The following is a 27,597-nucleotide window of genomic DNA, read 5'->3' on the forward strand; positions in this document are numbered from 1 at the left end:
CTTTGTGTCTCTGAATCAAGTAACCTAACCTGCTTGGGTTCAAAATGTAAAGTATTATATGCATGATGTTCACCATGACAGGCATTAACTCATGCTCATATTAGTGCTTTAATGAGTTTTGTTTATCAATTCCAATCAAAATAAGTTCTATGAAAAAAAAATTGGTGTTTGATTGTTATTGGTAAATGAAAAAAACTGAAAAAAAAACGTTGAAAAATTATTCCAGCAATTTACTGTACAAGTTTTAACTATCTTTTTTTCCAAAGCTTATTTTAAAAACATGTTGCAATTTTGCAATTTGCTGTGACAGAGTGAAAAATAGATAGATAGATAGATAGATAGATAGATAGATAGATAGATAGATAGATAGATAGATAGATCTGGAAAATACAATCAGATCGTAACAAAATTTTGCCTATTTTAAATTAGCACCAGGGATGAAAAGGTTTGTAGCTTGGTTCTACCCAATTATCCATTAAAGGATAATTAAAGAATTCTAAAGGATGCATACTTGTATAGTGAAAAAAGTATTGACATTGTCTGAGATAACAATAATACTAGGAGTGTTACTTTTGTGTTTTTATATGTGTATGTATTCATTTTGTTTTCTTTTTTATTAATAGTTAACAAAATATTTTAACATTCCTGTAAAATTATTATTACATTTAAAAGATAGATAGATAGATAGATAGATAGATAGATAGATAGATAGATAGATAGATAGATAGATAGATAGATAGATAGATAGAACTACATATCCCATGCATCCGGTTACTCTTAAAGCCGCGCCCCCAATCGGCATTTCAGTTGTAGTCCTGTGACATCATTGTTCCTGAATAAAACAATGGATACGGCGATTTCGTAGCCTACTGTTCCCTACAAGAGTCCGTGTGTCCCATTCGGGAAGTTATATGGGGTCAAGGGTTTGGGAGCCATTGTGTCTGTAGTCGTTTGTTGCGATCCCTTCTTTTACATAAGTGCAAAGGGGAAAAGTGGAGAACTACAACGCCCATCTTCACTATCCCCGCCCCTATAGGTGAAAGAGGGAGGGGGTGACCCTCAGGCCCGCCATGATTTTATTCAGGGCATAATGGAGACACCAGCTCATAGTGCTGAAAACGCATGAGGTTTATTTTATAATTTATTATGATTTTGTGTTTTGGAGGTATTTGTGCTATGTTGATTCCCATTACGTAAGCGTGGCGAATAATTATCTAACAAAGTAAATTGAACACGGTTTGTTTTTAACTGAAGAGGCGAACGGTTAGTGCATAATATTAAATACAACAACAACAACAACCTATTGCACACAATCACTCCTTCATTCAAAAAGCAAAAGAATTTCTTTCCCACCCAGACTGCTTGTCGTCGGCTGTTCCGGGATACACCGTTGCTCGTCTCTGTCGTCTGGTTTGAAAGAATGGGGAATTTGTGAGAGCTGCAAAAGAGGACCAGAAAAAAATTAAAAAAGAGAAGAAAGCCAGCGAGCAAAAGCCCCCGACTTGTTTGAATGTGGGATCCGGGAGCATGCGAGGGAGAGACAGGTCAGTGTTTGCGGAGACTGGCGCGATTGGATTTATTTATGTTTTTTCCCCCTCCAGGAGAGAGGCGCGTTTTCCTTGTGTGTTTAGAGTGGTAGAGAACATGAGGATAGTGCACAAAAACGCGAGAGCGACTTGTGATAATCGCATTTGATGTTCATTGTATGGCACTGTCTCTCTACGATGAAGCTGCTTTATCTTCGCTGCCTACGTGTGCTTTTCATGTCGCGGGGATTTGTAATCGAGGTGGCCGACATTGGGGTACGCATTCAGCTGCATTTACGAGGAAAAGAGTCTTACGTAATTGCATGTTGCTCCTAGTCTTTGTGCTCGGAGTGGCGCCGGAGCGCACCCTAGGGTGCATATAAACTGCCTATCATCTCCCTCCTTAACAGAGTAGTATTGGCCTTAGGAAATCCCTGTACTGTTTTCACATGTTGTGTCAGGGTAATTTCCGGTGTTGCTATCTGAAGCCTCAAATAATACATTTCTGTTCAGTGTGAAACAAGTGCAATGAGCTTTTGAAAGTTCTTTAATGATCATTCTTTTAATTATCGAAATGTATGTTTGTAAACATTTAATGGGATAAAAGAAGGTCAGATCGATGAATGAATGGATGTTTTAAATGCGAGCAGCATAAACAAGATTCTTATTTTTTTAAATTTTGAATGTCAGCTCAGCGATGTTTAAAAAAAAAAAAAAAAAAAAAAAGTATACTGATGTCTTTTACGTGTTAACAGATTAAGGTAGTGATGCTAAATTATTATTTCTTCAAATTACAGTGTTCATTCAGATCAATGACGAATCGAGAGATCAGATCAGTTTGGAATGTTTGTTGCTGTACATGTACAGTAGTTGGTATGTTTTCTAAATGTACTTTTATAATTTTTTCATTTAAAATTGTAAATTGACAACGTAAATCAAAGCAATTGTAAGGGATTTTTTTTTCTTTAAGTCAAAAAGCAGTAAAAAAAATATGGGTGTATAGACTTCAAAATTATTTTATTAATTACAACAGCACAGGTATCAATCCTGATTTTTTTTTTTTTTTTTAAAGAAAAAAATAGTAGGGAATTTCCTGTTTAACCAAAATATCTTGTTCAGCAAGAAATATTAGCTTGACATTTTGGTTCACGGAAGTATGAATATTTATGCACTTATTTCATCATTAAGGGCAACATTAAAGCTTAATGAAACAGTAAGATTGGTTTGTACAACACAACATTACAATTATTTGGACATTTATATATTCTTTAGTTTTACTGTGACAGCCATTTAAACATGTTATAGGAAGCATAAATAGCATAATCCTTTAGAGCTGAAGGAGGTTGTCAGTTTCTGGAATACTTTTTATTTTAGTAGTGCATTAATTAATACATACACTTTCACTGCTCCCTTTACAGCACCAATAACTGTTAATGATGTTTGTATTGACTAATGGGTTTATTTTAGTAAACATACTCCTCCTTTGAATTTCCCCTTTTTTGTAAATAATTTAGTTAATCATATCCAAAATTTTAAATGACATAAATTTATTTTTGACCTTTTCTTAATATAAGTATAATGGTTTAAAAATAAAATAATAAGTACAGTACATAACAGAACAGCTGAAATTGTAGTATACTGTCTACTTTGCATTAATGTATGCATCTACATGTTTAAAAGTATTGTTATAAAGATATATATAACCATGGTTAATTCAGTATTCCTGGTAGAAGAATGAATTTAAATCTTTGTACAATACAGGCACTAGTCTTTTTTTTTTTTGGGTCAAAATTTTGGTCAGGCATGGCATTCTTAAACTAGATAAAAATTACACACACATTGAAAATTGTTTGTTGACTGCCTTGCTTCCAGAGACAACAGTTTTATGTTGTGAATTCATACTTAATTTAACATAATTTTAAAATTGCTGCTTTCTATTACTTTTCTGAATATTGTATAGGTGACATTTGCTCATTAAGAAATGTTTCTTAATGCTGCCATGAAGCAACATAAAGCCTAATTTAGTGAAAGTATGTGAAATTGTCATAATTTTCAATGTAAATGGAAGTTTAATGATTCTGTATGTGTGATAGTCATGTACATTTAATCAAAACCTTTTTATACCACTCATCATGTACTTTATTATATGAAAATCACTGTGAGGAAGGGATGGTCTGTTTATATATTTAATGTTTTGCTGTTTGGAACCTTAAGCATTAGAAATTTTCCTTAAAATTGGTTGCCTTAAACATTGTGTTTACATAATTATGGTGTACCATTAACGTTTAACTGTATCCATTAATTATTTGTATAAGCTGATATCCTGTTACATGACTGCTAGTGGTGGGTTGTGTCGAATTTTCCAAATGCAGTTGCTGATCTTATTTCTGTACATGTTGCATTTAGTGATTGCATTACAAGCTCCCAACACAGTGGAGCTCACCCCTTTTTCTGAGACTGAATAGCATGCTGCCTGACAAAACCCATGATGTGCGAAGGGTTAACAGGTATGGCAAGTTCACACACAATCTCTTCCCCCCCCAACCCCCCACCATTCTATCGTGGTACATAAAACATGAGACATTAGACAGGCAAGTGTCTGTTCTCTTTGTGAGGTCCAAAGTTTCCTGTTTCTTATTCCTTGTTGCTGCATTGTATACATTGTGCTTCTGCATCAGCATTTATTGGCTGTCAGGTCTCATGCATGAAGAGCCTGCTGCAATTCAAGACATATTCAAACCTGTTTGATTTTATCAATGGGCATGTCACATTACGCAACTGGCTTCATGGGAGCATGCCAATGACTGATTATGAAATTATGTAAATTAAGGCTGCCAATCTCTGGGAAAAGTAGCGTAATATGACATAGCCTTTAGTTGTACTGAAAATAAGTTCACCTAGGTTTCATGCACTGAGGCAGAAATCTCCAACTTTGTTTATCTCAATTGTTCTGTAATTGTAATACTGTAAAAGACTATAAATGCTCAGCCAAAAGGAGTGATACTCAGTTTATTAGAAATTCCATTGTTTGTTTATGATGACAATGCTTAACTTATTTAAGAGAATTCCTTGGTAGGAATTCTTTCTTTCTTTCTTTCTTTCTTTCTTTCTTTCTTTCTTTCTTTCTTTCTTTCTTTCTTTCTTTCTTTCTTTCTTTCTTTCTACATTTTATTTTTTATCTAATTGGTTAATAGGCAGTGTGCTAATTAGTAATGATCAAAAACATTTTTCTTCTTCCCTACCTTAAGAGCTCAACTATGTTTGTGTGTAGCTAACCACTTTTAGCATCAAGTCGGAAAACAATCATTTACACCATAAAACACTGTGCAAGTCTTATGTAATGTAACAAATACCTTTAAATAACAATACCATTGCTCTTATAATGGGTCTTTGCAAAATTGATCTTTGGAATAGATAAACGAGTAGTGCTTAACAGTCACCTTGACACACCCTGCTAAAATGCCTTGGGGAGAAAACTGCTTTGAATGATTTTAAACTTTGTAGTTGCTAAGAGTCATTTTACATTAAGACATTTACAGTTGTCCAGTTTTTTTGGTCATCTTCAATTTTTTTGAAAAGCTTCAAGGCACCCAGTGTGTTGCAATAATTTAATTAATGGTATGTGATTAATTATGCAGTACTGACTTGTTGAAGGGATTTAAAGCGAAACAGTTCATTTATTGATAATACTTAGTATCTTCCTCAACACAGACTAATGCTACATTCACATACTGTGTAAAATATGAGAAATACAGGTTTCCCCTTGGGACATTTCAGGTGAACACCATTCCAAGTGGGATCTCCAAATGGGATAATTTGCAGATAACTTGATTCCCATATTCACAAGTTGTGATGTAATCTTCACTGTTTGTGTCTTTTGATTATAAAAAGTTATACAAATAAACATATAGCAAAGTTAGCAAGAATGGCATTTCATGACCCCTGTGTGTTTGTAGCAATGCAATACCAAGTTAATGTCATTGTTTGGCTTTTATTTACAGAAAACATTTATGTGAGTCTGTAACTTATTGTGCCAATTGATCAGAAACTCTCACAACGTTTTTCTTAAAATTGAAATCAGAATTTGAAATGCTACTGAACAGTAGGTACTGAGAAGATATGACTTCAAAACTAGTACCTTAAATTTCCCATAAAATGTGAAAGCAGCATAAAGCTATGTAACTGTGGTATACTGCCTAATGGTAAAAGTGGCTGTGGGATACTTGTAAGTTTTATATCGAAGGTATGCATTTTGAACCTCTTCAATATATAATTTACCTGTTCATTTTCAGTATGAAGCTTGTGGTTTATAAGTTTTTCACTAGTCTGGTGTCCTATCCAGGATTTGTTTCTTGTTTTCCTCAAAGTTGGCAGTATAGGCTTTGAAGGCCCACCACCATGTAATAGAGAAATCAGATTCAGAAATTGTAGGATTTAAAAAATAAAAAAAAGTTTTAAGTATACCCTTGTATAAGGACGTACAGAAAAAAAATATTGCACTACATGCAAAAAGATCTTTCCATTATTGCCACCTATGAAAGTACAGTGATCCCTCCTCAATCGCGGGGGTTGCGTTCCAGAGCCCCACGCGAAAGGTGAAAATCCGCAAAGTAGAAACCATATGTTTATATGGTTATTTTTATAGCCATGCTTGGGTCACAGATTTGCACAGAAACACAGGAGGTTGTAGAGAGACAGGAACTTTATTCAAAAACAAACATTTGTCTCTTTTTCAAAAGTTTAAACATGCTTCGTGACAAGACAGAGATGACAGTTCCATCTCACAATTAAAAGAATGCAAACATATCTTCCTCTTCAAAGGAGTGTGTGTCAGGAGCAGAGAATGTCAGAGAGAGAGAAAAGCAAACAATCAAAAATCAATAGGTGCTGTTCGAGCTTTTAAGTATGTGAAGCACCGTGCGGGAAGCATGTCACTTGACAAAGTAGCTGCAAGGAAGCCCAGCAAGGAAGGGAGCAATGTGAAGGTAGTCTTTCAGCATTTTTTCGACGAGTGTCCGTATCCTCTAGGGGAGCGAACAGCCCCCCTGCTCACACCCCCTCCGTCGGGAGCAGAGAATGTCAGAGCGAGAGAGAGAAAACCAAACAATCAAAAATCAATAGGTGCTGTTTGAGCTTTTAAGTATGTGAAACACCATGTGGGAAGCATATCGCGCAACAAAGCAACCACAAGTAAGCCCAGCAAGGGAGGGAGCAATGTGGAGGTAGTCTTTCAGCGTTTTTTGAGGAGCGGCCGTATCCTCTAGAGGTGCGAACAGCCCCCGTGCAATATATGTGAGGAGTTTTTTTTTTAAATACGTAATACGTGCCCTGATTGGGTAGCTTCTTAGCCATCTGCCAATAGCATCCCTTGTATGAAATCAACTGGGCAAACCAAACTGAGGAAGCATGTACCAGAAATTAAAAGAGCCATTGTCCACTGAAACCTGCGAACCAGCGAAAAATACGTGATATATATTTAAATATGCTTACATATAAAATCCACAATAGAGTGAAGCTGCGAAAGTCGAAGTGCGATATAGTGAGGGATTACTGTAAATCAGCTTGAAAGATGCAACCATTTAATATCTGTGCCTGATCTGTCTGGGCCAAAGTTACTAAGAGATGTAGTTTATTTAGTCAGCAGTGAGCACAAGGCAGGAATGTTGTTACACAGTTTTGTGCTTAATTTAAAAATACATGTATATAAGCCAAGAAACCCTTTTTTAATTCAAATATTATACCCTATGTGAAAGGCGATGGGAAAACAAAAACAAATAATGCAGTGTCTTAGACTACAAAATAAACTTAAAAGGCATACGGTTAAGTCACTAAAAAGAAAGTCACTGAAATTCTCAGTCAAATTATGTGCTTACAGCCATTAAACATACTCCATTTTGAATCACCACAGTGTAAGTGCGATTCCTGAGTAAAATTAACCTTAGGCTTTCACTTCATCCAGGAGAAACTGCTGCATATACACATTCTCTTCACAGGGCTTGTCATTTTGGACAATGTAAATAGACACACACAAACTTGTTCTTACTTGTTTGGAAGGTGGTGTTGTCATGTTGTCATAATTAAATAGTGGCATAATTCTTCAGCACTTCTGTGCATATTAGGACACAGGATAGTTTAACATTATGACTTGGGGGAGTTGGCAAGAGCCGTGGGAAAATAAAGCAGAGCTGAATGAAAAGTCATTTTAGAATATCAACCTGTATAGAAACATTCGGATGTTTCCACATATTAGTTGTATCAGACTGTTTTGTAGTTATGGTGAATTTTACTAACAGATGCATTGTTTGGAACATAAAATAAACTGACACTTGTAGACCTTAACTCTTTTAGGGCTAATTTTTTTTTTTCTCCCAGGGCTGAATATTTTTTCAAAAACTAACTTTTTTTAAAAAGGAACACAAAGCAATTGTTTAACATATCAAATCAGCAAAAAATATTTACTTTTGACAAATGTTGCTGTCTTGCATGTTGTATGAGCCTGCATACTATATGATTTCACGTACATATCCCATACATGTTACACCGCAAAGTCCTGTAAAGTATGATAACGCTCAAAGCAGCCAATTGCATGCTTTGCCACATTGCACTGCTTACAATATGAGTTGCACTGGTATTTCCTTTTCAATTGTCTGTTGCTGCAATTTTTCACATATATTGTTAGTGTGTACTGTAGAGAGACAAGTCACCCGTTTGACATTGTGCCATGCCAATGCCACCAAATTTTCCTCCCGCATGAAAACTGGATTGTCACCTCTTTTCCTCTTCAGCCTGTCTGGCTTGAACTGTGAATGCCTGTGTCTCTTGTTCACCCTCACTGTGCCACAAGCTCCAATTCCCCTGCACTGTAGCTCCATGAACAATTCTGGGCATGTATAAAAATTGTCCATGTACACAACATGACCCAAATGTTCATAGCCCTGAAGCAGCTCCAGCACAACCTGACTTGTCAAGGGACAGTTCTCTCTTTGAAAGAAATACTTTCCTGTATAATGTAATTACTTTCAGGCAGAAACCAGTCTTTGCTTCTGCCTGTACAAAATCCTTTATGCCATACTTTGTGGGCTTGCCTGGCATATATTGTCAGAAAAAAAGGCGCCCCTTTTATTTTATCATAGATTCATGCGCAGACAAATCACTGCCAGGCTGATAAAATTGTTTATATGTTGGTTCCACAATGTCAAACAGGGGCTGAACTTTATACATGGGGTTATAGCCTCGCTCACCCCTTGGGATTTGCTTTTGGTTATCACAGAAGTGAATAAAACTTTGCAGCGGCACGTACCTCTCACGCAGCATAACCTGTCCAAAGGCACCAGGGGACAAAGCATGTTTGGACCACTGAAGTTATATCACCAGTCTAGTCCCATCTCTATTTGTAATGCCACAAAGCCCTTCATGTCGTCTTTTGTTGTGGGTTTCCTCTTTGAAAAACGAGAATGCGGTTCAAGCGCAGCCCGCGATTCAAAAAATTGCTCTGCATACCGGTTTGTCTCGTAGCTAAAAACAGCATCAGGAGAGAGCAGCCTGAAGTAGTTCAGCGGCTGGTAATCTGTCGAGTCTAACAGCAAGCCATGCTGTCTTGTGAAGTCCGGTAGCCAGTTTGACTCCCACGGATCAATGTCTGGGTATTCCTCCCACATGAACCATGCTGGCTTCGTGAATGCGCTAAGCTGGCAGCTGATCAGCTGGGGTGGCATCAGCTGGTGTCCGATCAGCTGATGCCAGTTCCTCACTCTCTTGCTCGATCTCCTGATCACTGTCAACAAAATCAGATTCTGAAAAATCAGAGTCCGATACATCATCTGTATTTTCTTTTTTGCACTCGCTTCGCTCCCTCGTGAGATGTCGATGCCATCTTGCCTTTGTTTAGATTAGTTTATATTTCATAACTCATGCACACGCAAGGATTAGATGCCAAGTCAATGAGTCTAACGTTCCTCTGAGCAGAGAGGGAATGCCTGTGACATAACAGTGAGTTTTGTCGCTATTAACAGCTGAATGTTGCCCTCTACCCCTGGATGTCGACATCCGCCCTATCTTCTTAGAAGTAGTGACAAGTGACAGTGTTTTTCAAACAACAAATACTTGTTGGGTTGGGGGCGGGGGGAGTGGATGGATGATGGAGGTGTTGATAGTGGTTTGGTAACCTATTCAATTAAAAGGACATCTTCAGTTTACTTTAGAGTCTGATAATTGCCAAACTGTCTTAGCAGACAAATGTGCTTTTGGTATATCTGCTATAAGATTTGACTGGCTGTGAGAGCCTGTTGCATTACTTTGTGGGCATACTGACAGAAGTTACACCTTACAAGACAAACGATATTCAGTGTCTGTTTACAGTACTCTTCCAAAATCCTTTTAATACCTTTTGGGAATTCAGCAGTTGTGGGCCATTTCCTCATCCCATTTTGTTTCCCCAACAAGCATTAGTTTCCCTAATTTTTTCAAATTATATGAATAGACAGTGTGCAGAGTTTCTTATTCCTCTGAAGTTTCAAAATCCTTATTAACACTAGAATTACCAAAGCCTATGAAAAAACATGTAAACCTGGCCCACCTTAAATCCCTTCGTACCTCTCCGTCAGCATCTTTTATCTTGTAAATGTGTGTATAAGCACAAGCAGCCTGCTATTCCATCCCCCGAAACCCCCCTCTCCCATACGCCACAGAAAGTGCAAGAAGTTCTCCCACTTCAAGCCTTGATTATCTTGAGAGTGAGCTACCTAGAGTTGTATAGGGTAAATAATTTCATGAATTAAATAATATGAATAATGTTACATCAGTACCTTAATGTTTTCCGAAATGTACTATAGAGGTCATAAAATGAATTATTCCAAATATCATATATACCTGTTTGTTTTTTTGTCAGTGTTGCTTTGACATCATGGACCATAACGTGCATACTAATTAAGTGTGAGCAGGCACACTCAATAAAATTGAATAAAAAAATTTAAGTGACAATGAGATATGAAGAAGGCAGATTCACCAGCATTTTTGTGTCCGCTTTTATCCCTCCACATCAGAGAATTTCCAGTTCCATTGTCTCAAAACACCACTCACATCTACAGTTATTCCCAGTTTCAGATAAAAACTAACTGCGTCAGATCTGGGGCGGGGGGTGGGTGTCGTTTTGTGATTGTTACTGAGAGAATAAAAGTAAAAAAAAACCGCTAACTTTTACAAGTACTATAATTTTTCACTGGCTGTTACAGACATAGATCAAATGTATGTTTTTATTTTATAATATTAACAATAAACAGCAGCTACACAAAATGGTAAATATACGAGGGAGGTGGTTTCGAATTCGCGACCTCTGGATTATAAGTCAGTAGTTCTTGCCACTGCACCACAGAAGCTGTCGTATTGTCCTTGTACCTTTTGTGAAAGTGTTTATTTGATATTTGGACTTCAGCCTTCACACATTATACAGTTCATATCTACATTTTGTCATTTATTACTAAAACATGAAAAACATTTCTGTTTTAACGATGTGTTTACATAGATTGTTGTAGACATGGAACACACATTAAATTATTTACCCTATACAACTCTAGGTAGCTCACTCCCAGATAATCAAGGCTTGAACTGGGAGAATTTCTTGCCCTTTGTGGGGGGGGGGATGGGGATGGGGGAGATGCTTGTGTTTGACACATCCATCCACCAATTTTCCAGCCCGCTGAATCTGAACACAGGGTCACAGGGGTCTGCTGGAGCCAATCCCAGCCAACACAGGGCACAAGGCAGCAACCAATCACGGGCAGGGTGCCAACCCACCGCAGGACACACACAAACACACCCACACACCAAGCACACACTAGGGCCAATTTAAAATCGCCAATCCACCTAACCAGCATGTTTTTGGACTGTGGGAGGAAACCGGAGTGCCCGGTAGAAACCCACGCAGACACGGGGAGAACATGCAAACTCCACGCAGGGAGGACCCGGGAAGCGAACGCAGGTCCCCAGGTCTCCCAACTGCGAGCAGCAGCGCTACCCACTGCGCCACCGTGCCGCCCTTATTGACACATTTACAAGACAAAAGATGCACACAGAGGTGCGAAGGGATTTAAGGTGGGCCAGGTTTATGAGTTTTTCGTAGGTTTTGGTAATTCTAGTGTTAAACAAAAAAAGAGACTGAATTTATTTTGTGTCTGGATAGCTTTGAATGACAGAGCAAAGTATGCTTGTTATTTGTTTTTCATACCCTTTGCAGTTTCAGTAAGAAAAATCTTCTGATAACTCCCACTAACAGGAGATGATGTATGCAATATAGCTGTGTGCCTAACTGATATTTCAGTCTCTGAAAGTTATTCTTGATCTAATGGACAGTAAATGGAATCCACATTTTAGATCAACAAATTCATCTTGAGTACATCAGCTACTTCTGAAAATAAATGTTGAAGTGAATATTTCCATGGCGAAACTCACTCTTTAATATGAAAGTAGGCTGTTCAAAATGTTTGGAAGCTCTCAGACTTAACCATTTATGCTGTGAGATGCTACACCTCCAAAGGTCTGGCTACAGTTGTTACTTTTCCTATGTTTTTTGTTTGTGAATAATTTGTGAATGTTTGTGTTTTAGCAGTCTCCATTAGTGCTGGGCAGTATACCGGTTCATACCGAAAACCGTTTTTTATTTTTGTTATGATATGGATTTTTCTTGTACCGCAACACCGGTTTAAATTGCCTAAACAACATTCGGAACGTGGTGCAGCGGGAAATTGTTTAAGGGGGACCTTTTTCACTGCTACACCGCTAAACACATATACAACGGAATACATGAGGTAGTGGAGGTATTGCGTGGTGAAAATGGACCGAGAACATTCCGAAACTGAAGCTGTAGCAGACGATAAAGTTGAACATGATGACACAGAAGAAGTTTTGCTGGAAAAACGAGTCATGTCTGTTGTCTGGCGATACTTTAGATTTAAAAGGTCGGATGTGGACCATTATGTTCAAATGTGTGAATACTGATTCTATACTACTGAATGATACTGGAAGCCAAGTGATACTTGTTTTATTTATTTCAAAACTTTGTAATGTACCTGGGTACTATGTAATACGTGTGACGACATGTTGACTTCTCTACATTTATACTTTATTCTCACCATTTGTCAAGATTAAAGTCGACATGTTGACTTTATTCTCGTAATTTATTATTAAAGTAGAACATCGTAAACTAAACTTCATCTTAAAATTAATATTTAATTGATTTTCTCAAACCCTGTCATAAGTTATGTAGCACATTAAATGCTTTGTTAAGTGCTCCCAGAGCCATGTTAATCTCTACGTGCTTCTTAAACTGACATGCACTAAGAGGAGGCGCAGGCAGCACACAGAATACATTAATTTCATGATATTCCTGCTCCCTGAACATTTAGAATGATAAGATAAATACTTGATATAATTTTCGTGATGAAATGCATGAAAGCATGTATTAATCATGTGGGAGGCACGGTGGCGTGGAGGTTGCACTGCTGCCTCGCAGCAAAGGGATCCCGGGTGTTCCCTGCTTTGAATTTGCATGTTTTTCTGGTGGGTTTACTTGGCGTGCTTCAGTTTCCTTTCAAAGTCATGTAGGATGTGGGGTTTTGTTATGCTATATTAACCCTGCTAGTGTGTGTATTGCTCGTATTCACCCTGCGATGTGCTAGCGCCCCCATTCAGGATTTGCTCCTGCCTCACACACAATGCTTGCTGGGATGGGCGCAACCCTGAATGGATGGCAAAATTAAATATGTATAACGAAGATTTTTTTTTTAAAGTTGTGAACACTCCGTGGTCTAAGTTTATAACTAGTTTTAATTTCACAAAGATGTTTATCGTGTGGTGATTGGTTTTGTGGAGGAAGAAAAAGGAAGGATAGGAACTGGGGGTTTATTACGTCAGACAGAGACAGCACGCATGCAATAAAGAAAGCCCGCTCAGAAGAACATCCATTGAATTCTGTGTTCGTGTCTCCGAACACGATCACGAACAAAACATTTTATACAATATTTAAGTTAAACGTGTGCGATACCCATTCTTACATCCAGTTTTTTGGAGCCTCGTCACACCTGCCATAAAGTTCTCTATACTGAACGTACACCTGGGGACCCCTTACTGTGAGGGAGCAGTACTACCGCCCCACTACCGTACATGTTTAATACCTGCTTTAATGCATTTCATCCTGAAAATGATATCAAATATTTATCTTCGCATTCTAAATTTCCAGAGAGCAGGAATATCATGAAGTGAATGTATTCTGTGAGGCGATTGCTGCCTGCACCTCCTCTTAGTGTAGAGGAAGTCAGTTTAAGAAGCGTATAGCGATTAACAACTGGGTCGGGGAACACTTAACACAAAACATTTAATGTGCTACATTAACTTATGACGGGATTTGAGAAAATCTAGTAAATTAAACAGATTTTAGGATGAAGTTTAGTTTACGACATTCTACTTTAATTACAAAATAAACTATGAGAATAAAGTGGAAATGTCGACTTTAGAATAAAGTCAACATGTCGATTTTATTCTCGACATAGTTTTTTTTTCTTCCCTGTGTCCTTATTTTTTTTCTTCACTGTGGCCCTAATACGATTCCATAGGGCTATACCACAAATAGCATTATAAATGCAAGTTGCAGTTTTATTATGCATATAGCTTAGCTTGAAGCAAGGTCCATATTAATGCAATTTGCCTTAATGATGGATCAGTTGGCAAAGATGTCATCACCAAGTTGCACTTGTTTTATTTTATTTTATTTTTATTTGGTGAGTACAGTAGACCCCTGCGAAGTCGCGGTTCATGGTTTGCAGACTCAGTCGTTTGCAGATTTTTCCTTAGAACCTAACTATTAATTGTTAGTGGAAAGCGCAAATATCCTCCGCAATTTTTTATGGCACTTTTTGTAGCAATACTGTGCTGTAGAGAGAACAGGAAGCAACCGCTGAGGGAAACGCTGGTTGGGACGGTGAAAGTAGCCAATCCGAGAGTGTTATTCATTTCTCCTTGCTGCTGATTGACTGCTGCCCTGTGACATGTCTCCAGATGAGTGGGTTTACCACCGCTGAGGGAAACGCGGTTTGTGATGGTGAAAGTAGCCAATCCGAGAGTGTTATTCATTTCTACTTGCTGCTGATTGACTGCTGCCCTGTGACACGTCTCCAGGTGAGTGGGTTTACCACCGCTGAGGGAAACGCGGTTTGGGATGGTGAAAGTAGCCAATCTGAGAGTGTTATTTCTCTTTGCTGTTGATTGACTGCAGCCCTGTGACGCATCTCTAGCTGAATGTCCTTGTGTTTTCCACTTTGTTGTTGTATTCATTTTGTTATTCTTAAACGCACAAGATGTCGCAGAAACGCCCTGCACTTTCTAAGGCTTCTGGCACTGAGCCTAAGCGCCAGAAGAAGTTTAAAACACTCCAGGAGAAGGTTGAACTACTGGATTTGCTCTGGGAACTAAAAAGTTATGCTGCAGTAGCGTGCCACTGTGGCATTAATGAAAGCACTGCACGCTACATAAAGAAAAATGAAGCAGCAATGTGGAGTACCGTATCTGTAAGTTTCTGTAATAGTGCCAAAAAGGTAACGACCGTAAGGAATACAAATATCATCAAGATGGAATCTGCTTTGGCGTTGTGGATCACCGACTGCAGGAAGAAGAACATCCCTTTGGACGGTAACATCATCCGTGAGAAAGCACGGAAATTGTACCAGCAGTTCGCTACAGGAGACAATGTAGCAACTTCCCATCACAATGTTTCTGAAACCTAGAAAGAAAAGCCAGCATGAAATCCCACCAGTAGAAGACCTGTCCAAAGATACGACCCCTCCTGAAGAAGAGGCGCCACCCGAGGAGTTTTAAATCCTTTGCATCGTACTGCACAGCTACTTCATCATCATCAATATCATTCATCATTGGTGAGTACCCATACATTTTACTGTATTTTTATTAAATGAAATTATGTATTTACGTATAACAAAGAAAACGAAAGCACATACCAAAGAGAACATACTTGCATGAATTACAGTACGTATAGCAGTAACATCAGTATTTTACATTCTAGCACCGCGGGAGACACAGCAGTACAGTATTTTAAAGTATACCGGTTTACCTTTACATTCTGTTTTTAGGTAATGTATTAAGGTAATTTTTTTAGGTAATATATTAAGCTGAGTTTGCAATGAAATTAAAGTGCTTTGGGGGGCATACTGTATTTAGGGTTTAAACTACAAAAATAGGCATTTAAAAGGCATTTTTTAACCACATCCAAAAGTTGCAGTTTTTCACAATTCGCGGGTGCTCTAGGAACGTAACCCCCGTGAATTTTGGGGGTGTACTGTACTGTGTAATGCACCTGGGCTTGAAGTCTTGAAGTAATAGTATTATTACTGGAAGTTGCACTATTATTTATTTTATTATTTATTAGTTTAAATATTATGCAGTTTAATGATGGTAAAGTTGTTTAAAAAGTCACTTTAACGTGTCAGTGGACAGAGGTTGTTAACATTAACAGAAAGTGTAGTTGGTTTACAAAAAATATTTACTATTTATTCCTTTTCTAAGACATGTTCAGTGCAATACAACTTTTGACAAGCACCTCTGGATATTTTACTAAGTCTAAATGCCTATGTTGTCAAAATTTTAGTTTCAGTTGTTTGCAAAATTTGTTCAATAAAAAGGTTCTATATTTTGACAGGAACTGTCATGCAATGTGATTCCTTCTCTTCATTAGTGCCACCCCCTTGAAAACTATCACTTTTATGGGGCTATGCAAACCTGTATTAATACTTGTGTGCACATTACATTTTTTTTTGTACAATGTACAATTCTCATGACAGTGGAACAGGTTATTCTTAGCCAGTCTACTGCAATAATTGCAGTGGAATATGTGGTTAACATCCACTCGTGCATGGGGAAAAAAATACAGTGAAACCGGTATAATTTTACAAAATATCATGATATAGAATTTTGATCATACCGCCCAGCACTAGTCTGCATATTAAAGGTGTTTTCCATTACAGATAATGCCATATTTTGAATTTTGCTCATATTTCACCTCAGACGTGAAAGTTCTAGAATAAATGTGGCAATGTTGTATTTTAAGTTTGCAATTAAAAGTTGCTTACAAGTTAGGGAAGTAGTGGGGTTCTTGATGGTGAGTTAGCTAATTAGTGCATGTAAGAAACAAAGTAAAACAAAACTGCCATTTCCATTTAGTTAATTGCTCATTTCATTTTTGTGAACAAATTTACACAAGAAACAGCAACTATCAAAATTGATACAAAAGTTAAACAAAAACAAAAGCACTCAAGATGACTAGTTTAACAACTCTATTCATCACACACACACAAACACACTGTAAAACAAGTCCCTAAAGAATTTAGTCATTGATGCCTGTGCAGACTGAGGAGAGGGAGAGGTAGAAAAGAGACCCATCAAAAAGGACAAATTAGAAATTAAAACTGAAATGTGTTATGGATTGTCACTTCTTAACATTTAGGCCGGGTCATCCATTGATCCATGCTGCTGAAGTAAGACTAGGTTAATGAAAGAGGAGTTCTAGATTTTTGTGGATAGACCTAATTGACCAGCAAATAGCTCTTACTGTTACCTTTATCCAGAAGAACCTGAGAGGTTCAGGAGGTAGAATGTATGAGGCAAAAAAAAAAAAAAAGAAATTATTAATAGAGAATGAAAGATATGCAATTGGAAACAATAAACCCTGTGACCAGGATATTTAGAAGACAAAAGTAACAAATAGCATAAGCACACAAAGCCATATCATAAAGTGTGTGAGGGGTAAGTTTTGGACCATGTACAAATTTAAACTGACCATTCTATAAATTTGGTCTTTAGAGGATGTAGAAATTATATTAAGATAGCTTTATATGGGATGGAGAGGGGATCATGCTGCCAGACTGAAAATAAAGGTACAAGTCCAGTTGTTGCCATGAGTTAATGGAGTTAAGTTAATGAGTTAATTACTTGTTCCTTTGTAGGGAAAAAAAAAGGTTATTAAATAACTGATGAGTTTTAGTGAATTCCGTTTGGCTGACAATATGTTTAGAAATATGACAGTTGAATTTTAGGGAAAGATGTTTGGGGAGAATTTGGTGTAAGGTTTGTAAAGAATGATATGATCATGATCATCATGACGTACCTGATTTATCCAAACATGTGCATGAACCAAATTTATTCATTGTCATTTTCTCTTCAGTAACCAAAAAAATAAATACTAAAAATCAATTTAAAAAAAAAAAAAAAAAAAACTTGCATCATTACTACATAAATTACTGAGTACCAACACTATTTGGGATGTTTTAATTTACACAAACTTTTTTGTAACAAAACTCATTTCATACCAGGGGTGTTAGAAAAATCACTCTGTCATGTTTGTGACATTTGCTGCTGTCTATATATATTTACATCAGTACAGTGGAACCTCGGTTCACGAACGTCTCGGAACACGTACAAATCGGTTTACGACCAAAAAGTTTGCCAAACTTTTGCATCTGTTCACGACCACACACTCGGTATACAAACAAGCCAGTTTCCCTTTCGGTTTGTACGTGTTCAGTCTCTCCCTGTGAATTTCCTGTGCAGCGAGCAAGAGAGAGAGAGTGAGAGAGCGTGACACACACACACACGAGAGAGAGAGAGACACACACACACACACACACAGGCAGTGCGAGAGAGAGACACACAAACACACACACACAGGCAGCGCGAGAGAGACGCGCACACACACACACACACACAGGCAGAGCGAGAGAGAGAGCTGGACGCATAAGGTAGAGAAGGCAGTTAAAGAATGCACTGGGATTGATGTTGCTTTCACTTCTGTTTACAGCGATCATTTTGTAGTGTGCATTGTTGCAATGTTACTTTTCTTGGTGGTTTATTAAATTACAGATTTTTTTCAAATGTTCATTTTCTCCCCTGTGCTTAAAACTCGTTAAAAAAAAAAAGTGTTTTTAGCCAGCAGTTGGTAGCGCTATAGTGTGAACTATTGCAGTGTTAGTTTTCTCTGTTGTTCAAGGTTTTCTCAGTGTTATTCAATGTTTTTACATTTAGTTTACTATTACGGTGTGCATTCTATGGTTTAAATAACTATATTTGTGCTTAATAACTTAAAAATAAATATTTACATACAGTTCGTATGGTCTGGAATGGATTAATTGTATTTACATACAGTCCTATGGGGGAAAATTACTTCGGTTCACAAACAAATTGGGTTATGACCAGAGTTTTGGAGCGAATCATGGTCGTGAACCAAAGTTCCACTGTATATGGAGAAGACCTTAGTTGGTTAATAACGGTTATAAATATTTAGTGGACATGTCTATTATAAAAAAAATCTTACAACGATACAAGACTTTTTTCCTGCGACAAGACGTAATCTTTAGAAGAGAGATCTTTTGAAGAGAGACACTTTCACGTCACGTGAGACGGACAAGTCACGTCATACTTGCAACCTTTGGAAACAAGTCCCGTGATACACATATAGAGCAGGTTAGAGATAATGTAAGTAGGAAAATTTGAAAGTCTCAAAAAAAATTAGAGTAAAGATTGTGTTAGTGCAAACAAACGGAAAATATTACTTGGTGAAATAATGGAAAAGAGATTACATAGTGTTTGAGGATGTCTAGGGGACAAGAGAGACAAGCCAGTGAGACAAAAGGACAGGTGCTATACAGGCTTTTAAACGTTTGAAGCGCCGCACGAAATGCAGATCATGTGACACGGCAGCAAGCCAGCAGCTGATCAAGCAAAGAGGAAGTTAAAAAAAACAACTGTTATTTATTTCCCATTGTATCACCGTTTGAGGGATTTCGGGGGAGCGATTGTGTCTCCTTGGAGTGCGTTCAGCCCACCTCTTCACAACACACATTGCACATATCGCTGGTTGGAGGGTAGCGGGGAAAGGGGTGGAGTGGTAGGCGAGCAAAGTGCAGATCACGCAGCACGTCAGCAGCAGCAAGCCAGCAGCTGATCGAGCAAAGAGGAGGTAAAAAAAAAAAAAACAACTGTTATTTGTTTCCCATTGTATAACCGTTTAAGAGGCTATTCAGACTAGCAACTGGGTGCGTTCAGCCCCCCTCTTCACAACGGCGTTTGGGGTTTATAGGGTTAATGTGGTTGTTGAGTGAAGTGAGCCGGGGGCAAAGCCCCCTAGTCTAATTAATTAAAATGTCTACACCCAATGTTTTAATTTTCCAGTTATATCCCACTTTTTTTTTTTTTTTGCCGCAACTGTAAGGCTACCTTTATGAAATCAAAGTTTCAATTTAAGATTTCAGAATTCTTTTAAAACAACCTTTATCATATTGTTTTCAAGCAACTTCATAACAGGTCAGACTTGGCTGTTGCTTATGCCATGGTACTAATGCAGAATTAGTTAATTGAACTGACTGTAAGAAATCGCATTCGCTCTTGTACCATTCAAATATGAGGCTTTCATGTTTTGGTCAGATTATAGTTATATTAATAATCCTTACTTTGGCTTCAGAAAATGAATAAAAATACAAATAATAAAATAAAAATTATACAAATAATAATACAGTGTTTACTGATCTGTTTTCAGCAGTTAAATATGCCTTTTTATTAGCCCAGCTTATTGCATGTCTCTGAAATCATGTACTTCCATTAAAAAATTTTGTGTCGAATGACTGGAGAAATTTGCCCTGTGCTTCAAAATATTAATCAATGTCTGTCCAATCTGAAAGTTTTGAAAGTCTAACTAAGTACATTATATATTAAAGTGATGTGCAGTCAGATGTGTGTGAGCCTGGCTCCCCATCTGAAGGTGAATCCTGTATTGAGCCCAGTGTAGTTGGGAGATGCACTGGCTCCCAGCAACCTGAAATTTTAATATGCTGATCATTAAATGTATAGTTGGACAACTTGGTCAGTAGGTGTCCACTAAGAAAGGACATTTTGATATATCAATATTTTATTAATATCATGCTCATTTACCTATTTACATGCTCTGCGATCCACTGAGAAATGTGTTTTGAGCAAACAAAGGACACAACAGAAGCAATTGACGAGCCAAACTGCAGCAGTAGCCAGAAGTGAAGACAAATGACTGAAGAAGAGACAGTGCTCTAGACAGGAAAAAGGATTTGATCACCTTTGACGTTTACAGTCAGGTATGAAACACGAGGAGAAAGTTCGGTGAAGTTCACAGAAGATGGTCAATGGTTAGTAATTCTGCTAAACCTTGAATACTGGTGTTAGATGCTGTTACAGTGAATGTAGGTGTTACTTCACTGAAAGGAAAAAGGAAGTTGGAGTAAAGCAGAGATGGAAGTGGTGTCCACCAGTTCTAGAGCAGCCAGTATCAACACATTGGTGTTTGGGAGGCGGGTAGGGGCTTCAGTGACTTCAGCCCCTGATCTTTTTCCAAACTGTATACATGACAGTAGTGGTAAGCCCCTGATCCTTTTATCTATCATATACAATATATCAATCAATGTTACACCAGTATATGAATGTCTATGAAACTCCATAATACCACCCCATTCTCTCTCCAGTTTTATATCTGCGTTAAGACTGTGCACAACAATGAAAGGAGGGGACTATATTTGTAATTCCTAAAAATGCCCCTGAAACCAATGGTATCAGTTTAAACTTGACGGGTCCCCCAGCGAGCTGCTCCGTTTTAATATACATTTGTGTCAGTGGACTTTGAAAGATGACATCAACCCATGACCTTTGAAATTGTTTACATTCACATGCATATCTGCTTACATTCAATTTCCCCCGACCAAGCTCTATGAATTTCTTTGCATCAGTACTTGAAGTGGGCCAGTACTTCCCTATTTTTTTTTGATTACTGGCACTCTTAGATGCGTTCCGGAAGTATTATCTAGTGCAGGGGTAGGCAACGTCGGTCCTGGAGTGCCACAGTATGTGCAGGTTTTTGTTCCAACCCAGTTCCTTAACGAGAACTCAATTATTGCTGATGAAGCACATATTGCTTAAGTGACATTTTAATGCTTCATTTTAGTGGTCTCGCTTGTTAAGGTTCTCCAACCTTAATTGCTTATTTCAATCTTAAACTGCTGCATTCAGTGTTTTAATTGCTCCTTATTAGCAATAAGATGTAAAACAGGGGTAGGCAATGTCGGTCCTGGTGAGCCGCAGTGGCTACAGGTTTTCATTCAACCCAATTGCTTAATTAGAAACCAATCATTGCCAATCTCAGACCTTATTTAATTTTATGGCTTGTTAGTCTGTGCAATGTAAGGCTCTTATATCGTAGATTTTTTTCCTTTCCAAGGATATCATCCAAATGATTTGAAGCCTAAAACAGATCATTTTCAGTCTGTCACATTTTTCTATTAAGTGTTTTATTAAATCAAACCGTGCATGATGAACACACACAGATGTAATTGGAAAAAAGCTAGCTGGAGAACTGCTGGCTGCTTTGTCTTTTACATCTTATTGCTAATAAGGAGCAATTAAAACACTGAATGCAGCAGTTTAAGATTGAAATAAGCAATTAAGGTTGGAGAACCTTAACAAGCGAGACCACTAAAATGAAGCATTAAAATGTCACTTAAGCAATATGTGCTTCATCAGCAATAATTGAGTTCTCGTTAAGGAACTGGGTTGGAACAAAAACCTGCACATACTGTGGCACTCCAGGACCGACGTTGCCTACCCCTGATCTAGTGTATCAGCTCTCATTGTGGTTATCCGTTTCGCTTTGTCTACCTCCAGCCCTCGGTCTCTCTAAAGGGGACTCCCTAGTTTCCTCCCCAAGTTTTATCACAACACCTAAATTGTGCAATACACCAGTCTTGGATTGTGGTGCTCGGATTTCTAATGGGGAAGTCCACTGAGATTGTGTTGCAGCCCTAGAAGCTTTGAAGCTACTGTTCCATGCTCCTTGCTATTCAACTTAATGCATCAGTTTAATAAATAGGGTGTTGGCACTTATGCATATCCACTTCAAGCAGTGTTTTGCATATACAGTTGCACCTGCAGACTCGTAAAGGGACCCCTTACAACTCCTGGGGGAAAAAAAAAAAGAAATACTGTACTTGAATAAACATCCAATAATGATGAAAATATATATTGAAATGCTCAAATTATTTCCACTGATTAGCTATTTCAATTTGGAAGTATAAACTTTACTGTAAATTGTGTTTTACAGTGACCATGAACAAATGCCAAGTCACTAGGAAAGCAGAAAAAAACTTGAATTAATCTAATGTAGGAATATTTTATTAGTTGACAATTTCATACAGCAGTTTAGTGTTGCGGTTTATATTGCTGCATTTTCTCAGATCATGAAGTTAGAGAGGGGTGTTCAGTGACCTGATCCCAATCAAGACACTTTTGTAGATATATGGGCTCATTTTTAGAGCAGATAGTGTTGAAGCATATAGTAAGTGTATCTTGTGCACACACAAATTGACATTCTTCTCTAAGCTAACTTCACATCTGTGAGGTTTTATTGAATATACCAGCAACTATGTGTTGTGAAATCAAAATGACAAAAACTAGTTTTATTTTAATTTTCAAAGATTTTTTTCATTTTATTATACCATAGTTTAGATTATCAAAATTATTTTTCATTAGTACATATTTACTTTCAGATTTCGTTAAAGAGAAAACCAGTTCTAATAGTTGGTCTTAGTAGTTATTAATATACTGTATTTAAAAGATTTCTCTTTTCTGTTTCATTATTACCCAGTATTTTAGGTGAAGCGTGTTTTCACTTAAAGATGTGTGTTAAGTCCATCAAAGTAATTTTACTATCTTAATATACTGTATATGTTAGCAGCAGTGTGTGAAAAACAGATATTGTATAGAATGCCTAGGAAATCTATAGAATGTGTGATGTTTTTAGGCAAAGCATGAAATGTCTTCTACTTTAATATTAGCCATATACTTTCCCTAGGCATTGTATATAATAACTAGGCATAATACAGAGCAACAAATACTATTTAGGCAAAGTATGAAAGTGAGTCATGAAAAGGACTTTATTGAAAAGATGTATATGAAAAAATAAATACAAAAAATAAAGCTTAAACAAGACCTGGCCAGGCACTATTTTGTATGAAATTGCACATTGTATTTTATTTCCCGTGCACTGAGCTGACAAACCAATATTAACTACTGATAGAGCATAGCTATTGTGCATATTTAATTTTGTCATGAAAATATTTTGCAAAATTGTATAATTATACAATGCACCTTTGAACATAATTAGAGGAAATATTGGTCACTAGCGGAATTATTTTATACTTTGCTGGTTTGCTTTTTGCATTGCAGTAATCCCTCCTCCATCGAGGGGATTGCGTTCCAGAGCCACCCGCGAAATAAGAAAATCCGTGAAGTAGAAACCATATGTTTATATGGTTATTTTTATATTGTCATGCTTGGGTCACAGATTTGCGCAGAAACACAGGAGGTTGTAGAGAGACAGGAACGTTATTCAAACACTGCAAACAAACATTTGTCTCTTGTCATGGAGCACAGTTTAAACTTTTGTTAAAGACAGAGATGACAGTTCCGTCTCACAATTAAAATTATGCAAACATATCTTCCTCTTCAAAGGAGTGTGCGTCAGGAGCAGAGACTGTCAGAAAGAGAGAGGAAAGCAAAGAAATCAATAGGGCTGTTTGGCTTTTAAGTATGTGAAGCACCGCGGCACAAAGCTGTTGAAGGCGGCAGCTCACACCCCCTCCGTCAGGAGCAGAGAAAAACAAACAATCAAAAATCAATACCTGCCCTTCGAGCTTTTAAGTATGTGAAGCACCGTGCAGCATGTCGCTTCACGAAGCAGCTGCACAGAAGGTAGCAACGTGAAGATAATCTTTCAGCATTTTTAGACAAGCGTCCGTATCGTTTAGGTGTGCGAACAGCCCCCCTGCTTACACCCCCTCCGTCAGGATCAGAGAAAGTCAGCGCAAGAGAGAGAGAGAGAAAAGTAAGTTGGGTAGCTTCTCAGCCATCTGCCAATAGCGTCCCTTGTATGAAATCAACTGGGCAAACCAACTGAGGAAGCATGTACCAGAAATTAAAAGACCCATTGTCCGCAGAAATCCGCGAACCAGCAAAAAATCCGCGATATATATTTAAATATGCTTACATATAAAATCCGCGATGGAGTGAAGCCGCGAAAGGCGAAGCGCGATATAGCGAGGGATTACTGTACACTGTAATTGTTGCTTACTTTGATGTCCAGTTTTTGGCATTCTATAGATTTCCTAGGCATTCTGCACAATGCCTAATATCGCACATTTACTGTAGTATATACAATTTTGGAAATTTTGGATTGGTTATACTGTATCAAGTAATTTTGTATTCATGTATTCAAATATGATACTTGAAGAATTGGAGAGATCATTGGAATATATGAAGCACATAAAAATTGCTGAAGGATAGCATACTGCTGTTTTTCTGGCTGAAGATAGTAGGTTGATATACAGTACTTTTTCTCAAATGAGACTTCTCTAGTACCATTTTTGTTTTGTAGAAACTTGGATGGTCTTTCTGATCAATACATCAAACTTGCTGCTGTATGCTATATTATACTACACAATCTAAATTTGGGAAAGGGATTTTTTTATGGGGAATGCTTTTAGTTAGTAACTTGTGAATATTTTTTTTTTTTTTTTTTTTTTTTTTTTTTTTTATTAATTTTCATTGTAATCATTCCATAAAAACAGATCAATTTATAACCCAACAAATTTAAAAACAAATCAAACCCCATCCCTGAGAAGGAGAGCTTAGCTAAAGGAAAATTTCTTTAAGCTTTTTAATAAGGCAACATTAGACAAAAGAAGGGGAGAAGTAAATATCTATATAAATAAGAGATGGAGAAGGGAGTTAAATGCAATAATAGTTAATTCTCTTATTCTAAAATAATATTGATTAAATCCTGCCAAGTTTTGAAAAAATTTTGTACAGATCCTCTAACTGAAAATTTGATTTTTTCCAATTTCAAATAATATAAAACATCAGTTTCCCACTGACTTATAAGAGGAGAATTAGGATTCTTCCAATTTAACAAAATAAGTCTGCGTGCCAAGAGTGTAGTGAATGCAATCACCGTTTGTTTGTCCTTCTCCAATTCAAGTCCATCTGGAAGGACACCAAACACAGCTGTTAGTGGGTTAGGAGGGATTGTGATACTAAGGCTGTCTGAGAGGCACTTAAAAATTTTTGTCCAAAATGATGTTAGTTTGGTGCAGGCCCAGAACATGTGACCCAGTGAGGCAGGAGCTTGGTTGCAGCGCTCGCAGGTTGGATCCTGGCCTGGAAACATTTTGGACAGTTTTAAGCGAGACAAATGAGCTCGATATATAATTTTTAGTTGAATAATTCTATGCTTTGCGCATATAGAACTCGAGTGAATTCTCTGCTTTGCTACCTTCCACTCCTTTTCTGATATATTGATTAAGAGATCTTCTTCCCAATGTCCTCTTGGATCTTTGAAAGGTAGGGACTCTAATAAGATTTTATATATTGCGGAAATAGTGTTTGTTTCCTCGGAATTGAGCAGTATTTTTTCCAGCATTGTGGAGGGTGCAAGGTGGGGGAAATCGGGCAATTTCTGTTTAACAAAATTTCTAATTTGAAGATAGTAAAAGAAATGTGTAGCTGGGAGGTTAAATTTTGAACGTAATTGTTCAAAAGATGTAAATATGTTGTCTATATAAAGATCTCTGAGCATTTTAATCCCAAAACTTTTCCAGGTATTAAAAACTGGATATACTTGCGAAGGTTGAAAGAGGTGGTTCCCTTGCAGAGGTGCCACTGATAAAAGATTTTCCATCTTAAAATGCTTCCTAATTTGGTTCCATATTCTGAGTGAGTAAAGCACAATTGGGTTATAAGTATATTTGCGATAACTTTCATTTATTGGAGAGCAGAGCAGGGAATATAAAGAAGTACTACAGGATTTTACTTCTATTGCGGACCAAGCCTGTGTATGTGCATTTATTTGTGTCCAGGTTTTTATGGCTTGTATGTTTGCTGCCCAGTAATAAAACTGAAAATTAGGTAAAGCCATGCCACCGTCTGCCTGAGGTCTTTGTAGGGTCGCTCTTCGGATACGTGGGTGTTTTGAGTTCCAAATGAATGAGGTTATTATTGAATCTAACTGTTTAAAAAATGATTTATTGATATATATTGAAATGTTTTGAAATAAAAAGAGAAGTTTAGGAAGGATATTCATCTTAACAATGTTAATTCTTCCGGCTAGAGTGAGATGAAGGGTTGACCATCTATGCAAGTCTTGCTTAATTTTTTCCATACAGACGCCAAAATTTTGTTGATAAAGAGCTTTATGTTTACTTGTGATATTTACCCCTAGGTATTTAAACTGATCTGCTATGGTAAAAGGTAGGGTGTCTAATTTAATATTATATGCTTGTGAGTTCACTGGAAAGAGTATACTTTTATTCAGATTAATTCTAAGACCAGATATCTTTTGAAATTCTGTTAGTGCTGTTAAAACAGCAGGGACAGTGTTTTCTGGGTCCGATATATATAAGACCATATCATCTGCATATAGAGAAATTTTCTGTTCCAGTCCTTCTCTGACAATCCCCTTTATCTGATGAGAATTTCGGCAGTGAACCGCCAGTGGTTCAATAGCGATTGCAAACAACAGTGGCGACAAGGGACATCCTTGTCTGGTACCACGTTCTAGTTTAAAGTAGTCTGAGCAAATTTTATTAATACAAACTGAAGCTTCTGGACTGGTATACAGTAGTTTAATCCAAGCACAAATATTCGGGCCAAACCCAAATTTCTCCAATGCAGTGAAAAGGTAATTCCATTCGATCATGTCAAATGCCTTTTCTGCGTCTAATGATAGTAATATCTCTGGGGTGTTTGATTTTGCTGGTGAATATATAACATTAAACAGTAACTTGTGAATATCAAAGATACTGAAAGGCATTACACTTAACGCTGGGCAACATATCAAAGTTTTAATTTGATATTTTAGAAAAATCAATAGGCCAAAAACCAATATTCTGATGTTTAGCGCTTTTGATTTTCCACAACATTCTGAGTGGTAAATAAAATTAGCAAAATCTCT

General features: G+C 37.3%; 1 protein-coding gene across 2 annotated transcripts in view; it reads left to right on the forward strand.

The window, feature by feature from the left end:
• The first annotated feature begins 1,046 nt into the window (after positions 1 to 1,046).
• Positions 1,047 to 27,597, forward strand: part of LOC114662189 (F-box/LRR-repeat protein 19-like) — a 157,462-nt gene continuing 130,911 nt past the window's right edge. The window contains exon 1 of one of the 2 annotated variants that reach the window (XM_028815560.2): positions 1,047 to 1,127. The gene's annotated coding sequence lies outside the window, so the exon portion shown is untranslated. Of the gene's footprint in view, positions 1,545 to 27,597 lie in introns of both variants that reach the window. The other variant, XM_028815559.2, reaches the window with a different exon arrangement.

Source organism: Erpetoichthys calabaricus, chromosome 12 (assembly GCF_900747795.2).
Source record: "Erpetoichthys calabaricus chromosome 12, fErpCal1.3, whole genome shotgun sequence".
Taxonomy (NCBI): Eukaryota; Metazoa; Chordata; class Cladistia; order Polypteriformes; family Polypteridae; genus Erpetoichthys; species Erpetoichthys calabaricus.